General features: G+C 23.6%; 1 long non-coding RNA gene across 1 annotated transcript; it reads right to left on the reverse strand.

Moving 5' to 3' along the window:
- Nucleotides 1-4,454: 4,454 nt before the first annotated feature.
- On the reverse strand, nt 4,455-4,908 carry LOC105112670 (uncharacterized). The gene is made up of 2 exons (XR_839806.1): nt 4,821-4,908; nt 4,455-4,626 (listed from the first exon to the last, which is right to left on the reverse strand). It is a non-coding gene; the product is annotated as an uncharacterized LOC105112670 (long non-coding RNA).
- Nucleotides 4,909-6,534: the final 1,626 nt, after the last annotated feature.

Raw genomic sequence — 6,534 nt, forward strand, 5'->3', positions numbered from 1 at the left:
GAATTCACTTTCCAAAAGGAAACAACTTTCCTGCAAACAAACGGGGCCTAAACTATTCTAGCATATTTTGTTTTTTTACGTGGTCTGCAACAGATTAATAATTATTTTTATTTTAAATATATAAAAATATAAAATATGATTTTAAATATATAAAAATATAAAATATGATTTAAAATATTTTATATCTAGTGATTGAGCTAGATTTAATAGTTTTGGGTATGTTATCATATCAAAATAATATAAAAATATCAAAAAATATTTATGTGAAGTGAGGAAAAAAAAAATTCAAGATTTTTTTGAAAGTAATTTTAAAAGGCAAAAACAAACACACTTTAAGAAGAAAATTCAACCTGACCTCAAATAAAAATAAACATATCATTACTCAATTTTTGTACAATATAAAAAAATAAATGAGAGACAAGAAAAAAATAAAAAAAAAAAGAAAAATATTAGTTATCAGTGTATTAGGCGCTGCTCTGCCATGTCCTTTTCATGATGCTACTCTTAAAAATACTTTATTTGAAGATGATGATAGTGAAAATACGTTCCGTGTATTTAACCCAACTCAAGTATTTTTATATTTGAAAAGAATTGTTACTGACTCGTTGCAGAGTGTGGGCCAATATATTAATTATTATATCATTACATAATGGTTATTTTTAAAAAATAATTAAAAAATAAATTTAGATAATATTTTTAATTTATTAAATTTGATTTTTTCTATCATCATGTCAAAATAATACAAAAATATCAAAAAATATTAATTTTAAGCACAAAATTTATTTTTTAAACCATTTTTAAAATGTAAAAACAAACATGCTTTAATAAGAAAATTCAACCTCACTTGAAATAAAAAACAATTATCATTACCCAACTTTTATACAATATAACAAAAAATCACATCAATTTATTTATTCTTTACAGTATGAAAAAAAAACACAATAAGAGAAAAAAAATAAGAGGGAAAAAATCAAATTAAAAATATCTTAAAAGAAAAAAAAATAAAAGGAAAGAAATTAATCGCTAGAGTATTGGACACTGCTTTGCTATACCTTTTTCACGGCGTTGTTGTTAAAAATATTTTATTTCAAGATGGTTACAGTGCAAATACATTTTGTGCATTTAACCCAACTTAAATTATTTTATATTTAAAAAACTTATTATTAACCAGCCGTGGAGCGTGGGCCAATATGATAGTTATTATATTATTATGTAATTATTATTTTTAAAAATAATTTTAAAAATCAATATATTGAGATAATATTTTTTTATTTTTTAAATTTGATTTTTTATATCATCAAATCAAAATAATACAAAAATATCAAAAAATAGTAATTTGTAGTAAAGAAAAAAAATTAAAAATCAATTTTTTAAATGCAAAAACAAATATGCTTTAACAAGGAAATTCAATCCAATTTAAAATGAAAAACAATTATCATCACCCAACTTTTGTACAATATAAAAAAAGTCACAAAAATTTATTTCATCTTTACAATATGAAAAGAAAACTCAATAAGAGAAAAGAAAAGAAAATTAAAGAGGAAAAGAATCAAATTGGAAATATCTTAAAAGAAAAAAAATAAAGAGAAAGAAATTAGTTACTAGTGTATTAGGCACTATTCTACTATACCTTTTTCATGATGCTATTGTTGAAAATACTTTATTTGAATATGGTGATAATGCAAATATATTTTGTACATTTAACCCACCTTAAATATTTTTATATTTGAAAAAAGATTGTTATTGACCCGCTGCAGAGCACGGGCCAATAAACTAGTTATTACATTATTACATAATGGTTATTTTTAAAAATATTTTTTAAAAAATATATTGAGATAATATTTTTTAGTATTTTTTAAAATTAATTTTTTGTGTCATCACGTCAAAATAATACAAAATTATCAAAAAAAATATTAATTTAAATTAAGGAAAAAAATTAATTTTTTAAAAGCATTTTTTAAATATAAAAGCAAACATGCTTTAATAAGAAAATTCAATCCAACTTGAAATGAAAAACAATTATCATCAATTGTTGTACAATATAAAACAAGTCACATCAATTTATTTTATCTTTATATGATGAAAAAAAATTAATAAGAGAAAAGACAAAAAATTAAAGAGGAAAAAAAATCAAATTGGAAATATCTTAAAAGGAAAGAAATTAGTTACGGGTGCATTAGGTGATGCTCTACTATGCATTATTCATGGTTCTACTATAGAAGATATTTTATTTGAAGATAATGATGGTGCAAATACATTTCGCGCTTTAATCCAACTTAAGCATCTTTACATTTAAAAAAAAATTATTATTAACCTGCTGCGAAGCACGGGTCAATATGCTAGTTATTATATTATTATGCAATGGTTATTTGTCAATATTTTTTTTTTTAAAATATATTAATATAATATTTTTATTTTTATTTTTTAACATTAATTTTGTATGTCATCACATCAAAACAATACACAAACATCGCTTTCCTTGTTTTGTTTGATAACCTTGTTTTGTTTGTTATTATCAATCTTTCTTCCTGAAATAGTCAATCTTGATAATTAGAATAGATAAAGCTTGTAGCAGGGCCCAACTCTACTGGTCCTGTCGGGCAACAACTTCACTTTACTAGGTTTTGTTAAGTAGTAGGATCTAACGCTAAGAGAGAAAAAATTTAATCAATCCAACCTCAAATGAAAAAAAAAAATTGTTATCACCTCACTTTTATATAATACAATATAAAAAAGTCCCATCATTTATTTTTTCTTCACTATATTAAAAAAATTCAATAAGAGAAAAGGAAAAAAATCTACAGATACAAAAAAAGTAAAATTTAACATATTTAGGTCTGGCTTAAAACTGAAACCAATAGCTTTGGGTCTGGCTACGAGTCAGACCTAGTAGTGTTGGGTTTGACTGCCATACCAAACTCAATATCTGTTAAAAGTAATTTGAGTTTGACTACCAAGCCAGACCTAACAATTTTAGGCACAAAACACACAAATAACAATGCCTCCTAATAGCATTTTTTTTTATTAAAACACAAAAAAGACAATGCTATCTTATACTACAATGTGGTCCATAATACAAATACTCTATATCTATAATATAATCCATAGTATAACAAGTCTATATTCACAATAAATATACAATATTTTTCGATCCCTTTTAAAATATAGTATAATGTTTCATTTCCTATTCTTACTTTTGTAATTTACCTTTCAGTATTTCTTGTTCTTAATATGTCTTTCATTTTATTGATACAGCCATTACCTACTCAAGTTATAAAGCAAATTCATGCATCTTGTTTTTTGTTTATATATAAATGAGTTTTATTTTTTAAAATAAAAAATATTTATTTTTAAATAATAATCCTAATATATATAGTCCTATGTAATATTTTTCTTATGGCATAAGTTTATTTAATCAATTTCATTTATATTTATATTATCTTTTATTTATTTAAATAAACAAGTTAATTTCATACAATCAAATAAATATCTTATTTTATATGATTAAATTATTATTGGTTAAAATAATGTTAAAAAATAATTGTAAATTTCATATAAATGGTTTAACCATTTATCATTAAATGAATAATTTTTGTTTGTTAATTTAAAAGTGTATAATTTATTTATTTTTATCTAAGTATTTTATACTTTTTTGTGATAGGTTCCAGGAATTTTAAATCAGGTCCATGTAACTATTGAGTTGGAGGCTTAGTCAACTAATTTTAAAATTAAAAAATTATCGATTGTTTCTTTTGTTTTTAGATATGAAGTTATTTAGTTTTTTCATTTGTAATGATACGTGTTTCTATTTATCATATTATTTTATTTCACCTATTTGTTATATTAATTTATATTACCTTCTATTCAAAATATATTCTCGACTAAAAGTCTTTTAGATTTGAAACAAATCTATACTATCGTGTGTTATTAATCAAAAAAAAATAAGAGTGATGAGATTTGAATTCATAACTGTTTAATAATCAAAATTTTAATATCATATTAAAAAACTTTATAAATATAAAAAGTTAAATTGTCAAGTGATGTTTTAATATATAATTTATATTATTTTCTAATACAATCTTATAAATGAAAGTCATTTGAGATTAAAATTTGTATTGATTCACATTATTTTATGTTTAATTTTTATTAATTAGATTGGAGATAATGAGATTTGAGTTCATGATTATTTGATTTTTTGTTTATAGATTCACATGACATAATATTGTTAATTAAAAGAAAAAATAAGAATATCAAAATTCAAACTTCTCACTATTTAATCATAAAACTTTAATACTATGTATATAAAAAATAAGAATATCAAAATTCAAACTTCTCACTATATATATAAAATCATTTTAACTAAAAATTAAAAATAATTGAAGTTACAAAGTGAGGTCTCAGTACAAATGATGGATAACCATTTAAGGGTTTTAATTTCAGCACGGCAACAATTCTAACAAAATATCTAGAGATATGTGGGAATATTATTAGTATTTAACTGTCAGCAGAAACATATTACTTTAGGAATAACCTACTAACCAAAAATATTCATTGTAGCCAAATAGCTACTCTGTGAACAGTTATAAAAAGTTGCTGTAACTTAAAATTAACCCCATGGCACTGTCACTGAAGTTAGTTTTACTTTGTAGGGAAGTTTCGATGTTCCAGCAAATCCTCCAACTCATATCGCTCGGATATAACTTTGTACACTTTGCACCTTTGTAATACAACTTCCTGAAATTTTAAGAGATGGTATATTTTCTGAAAGTTTCCTTAAGCTAATCTCCTCCTCTCCAACACAACAAGGCTATAATGAATACCTGCAGTTAGACTTCCAGGTTCTCGCATGACTGTTGAGGCTATCATTCCATCGAATCAAGGCCCTTCTGGTATTGCTTTTCAACCTCTTTTTTAGAGCATCTCCAACCTGCCTGGTTGAAAGAACAGGCAAAAGAAAAATGTTGTACGTTTAGCTTTTATATTTTTTTTTATGCAATCCAACTGGGCAACTAAATAAACAGCTAAAATCGCTATTGAACACAGTAATTGCTATTTTTACATTTCTCTGTAGCAAAAGACAAATGTAAATAGCAATGTTTGTTATCGTTTTTTCAGTTGATTTATATTCATTGGCCAACATCTTTATTTTGTATCCGTTGGCCAATGCTAATTTTTTTCTTTTAAAAGGAGAATGAATAGAAAGAAGAAAACGTTTAATTTTTTCTTTCAAAAGCATAAAAAATTTAGAAAACTTACTTGTAAATTTTAAAACCTGCATTGTGCCTCACCTTTCTCTTTAATTTAGAAAAACAAAAATCAATTATCCCCGGTTATTTAATAACATCGATTGTATTAATTTGCTAAAATCAAAAGATATGTTTACTTAAAAACTTTTTATATTTTTTCTTTTGCATCTCTTGATTCTTTAGACTTTTTATTGTTAACTTGTTATTTGTGATTATTTTGATTTCTTTGTTATTTTATGTTTTTAATATAGGTTAAGAAAGACAATTTTTATTTATATTGTTATCTTTGACAAAATTAAAATGAAGTAATGATAGTAGCTGATATTAATAAAAACATGAAGTGACATGTTTTAAATTTATTTTTGATTGTCTGTTTTAATTTAAGGTTAATTATATTTTGTCTTGTTAAAAATACAACTAAACAAGTATATTAATCCTTTTTAGTTCCCAAAAATAATCAAATTGTAATGGTTGTATGATTAGATTAATGTTAGAACAAGTAAAAGACAATTCTTATTATTAATTCACATGTATGGAAACTACAAAATTACTAGACATTGAATGTGAGCTTCCTTTACACCTTTTTATAAGGTTTTAACTTGAGTGTTTTTTTTTTAATGTAGATGGATTCAAATTTTTCAAGTTCTTTTACCAACTTTCTTATGAGCAAGTCAGAAGATACTCTCTCTCAACTAAGTGATTTTAATAAATTAATTGATGACTTAACATGCTCAAATTTAAATGTCCATATAATAAAAAAATCACAATGAAGTAAAAACTTCTCACCAGAAGAAGATTGTTTACTTGTCTCATTATAGTTAAATACAAGCAAGGATCCAATTATAAGAGTTTTACAACAAACAAAACAATTATGGGCTCGAGTACATGCTTACTTTGTAGAGAATGGAAGAAATTTGAATAATCATTTTTAAATAAGCATCTTAAATAAATGTCAAGAAATAAATAGAGAAGTCGATAAATTTGTTGGATTTGTTACTTAAAGTAAAAATCATCAGTAAAGTGGAATGACCAAAGAATCAAGGATAATTTTAATATTCATTTTTCATATTAAATTATTTAACATATATTTTAATATTATTGAATTTCTTTAATTTTTTACCAGCTTAATGATGCCCAGCAAATACATGCTTTTTGCATTGGCAAATAATTTCAACTAAAACATTCATGAGTTATCTTAAGAAAAGAGCCCAAATGACAATTTAAGCGTGCAACTCAACAGCAAAGATCAAACAAGAAACAAAAAATTCATATCAATGTAAGTCCAGCT

The sequence above is a fragment of the Populus euphratica genome, unplaced genomic scaffold, assembly GCF_000495115.2.
Source record: "Populus euphratica unplaced genomic scaffold, PopEup_1.0 scaffold356.1, whole genome shotgun sequence".
NCBI lineage: Eukaryota > Viridiplantae > Streptophyta > Magnoliopsida > Malpighiales > Salicaceae > Populus > Populus euphratica.